Source organism: Chrysochloris asiatica, unplaced genomic scaffold, assembly GCF_000296735.1.
Source record: "Chrysochloris asiatica unplaced genomic scaffold, ChrAsi1.0 scaffold00446, whole genome shotgun sequence".
Lineage (NCBI taxonomy): Eukaryota > Metazoa > Chordata > Mammalia > Afrosoricida > Chrysochloridae > Chrysochloris > Chrysochloris asiatica.
In genome coordinates this window covers 265,011-265,692 of record NW_006408964.1, presented here as the reverse complement: position 1 = coordinate 265,692, position 682 = coordinate 265,011, and positions in this window count along the sequence as shown.

The window sequence follows — 682 nt, the reverse complement described above, 5'->3', positions numbered from 1 at the left end:
TGTGTGTCAGAGTACAACTGTGCTCCACAGGGTTATCAGTGGATCATTTTTCATAAGTAGATCCCACTCATGGTGTCCCCTTGTGTGTCAGAGTAGAACTGTGCCCCACAGGGTTCTCAGTGGATCATTTTTCATAAGTAGATCCCACTCATGGTGTCCCCATGTGTGTCAGAGTAGAACTGTGTTCCGCAGGGTTCTCAGTGGATGATGTTTCATAACTAGATCCCACTCATGGTGCCCCCGTGTGTGTCAGAGTAGAACTGTGCCCCACAGAGTTCTCAGTGGATCATTTTTCATAAGTAGATCCCACTCATGGTACCCCGTGTGTGTCAGAGTAGAACTGTGCCCCACAGGGTTCTCAGTGGATGATTTTTCATAAGTAGACTCCACTCATGGTGTCCCCGTGTGTGTCAGAGTAGAACTGTATCCCACAGGTTCTCAGTGGATGAATTTTCATAAGTACATTCCACTCATGGTGCCCCGTGTGTGTCAGAGTAGCACTGTGCTCTACCGGGTTCTCAGCGGATGAGTTTTCATAAGTAGATCCCACTCATGGTGCCCCCGTGTGTGTCAGAGTAGAACTGTGCCCCACAGGGTTCTCAGTGGATGATTTTTCATAAGTAGATCCCACTCATGGTGCCCCGTGTGTGTCAGAGTAGAACTGTGCCCCACAGGGTTCTCA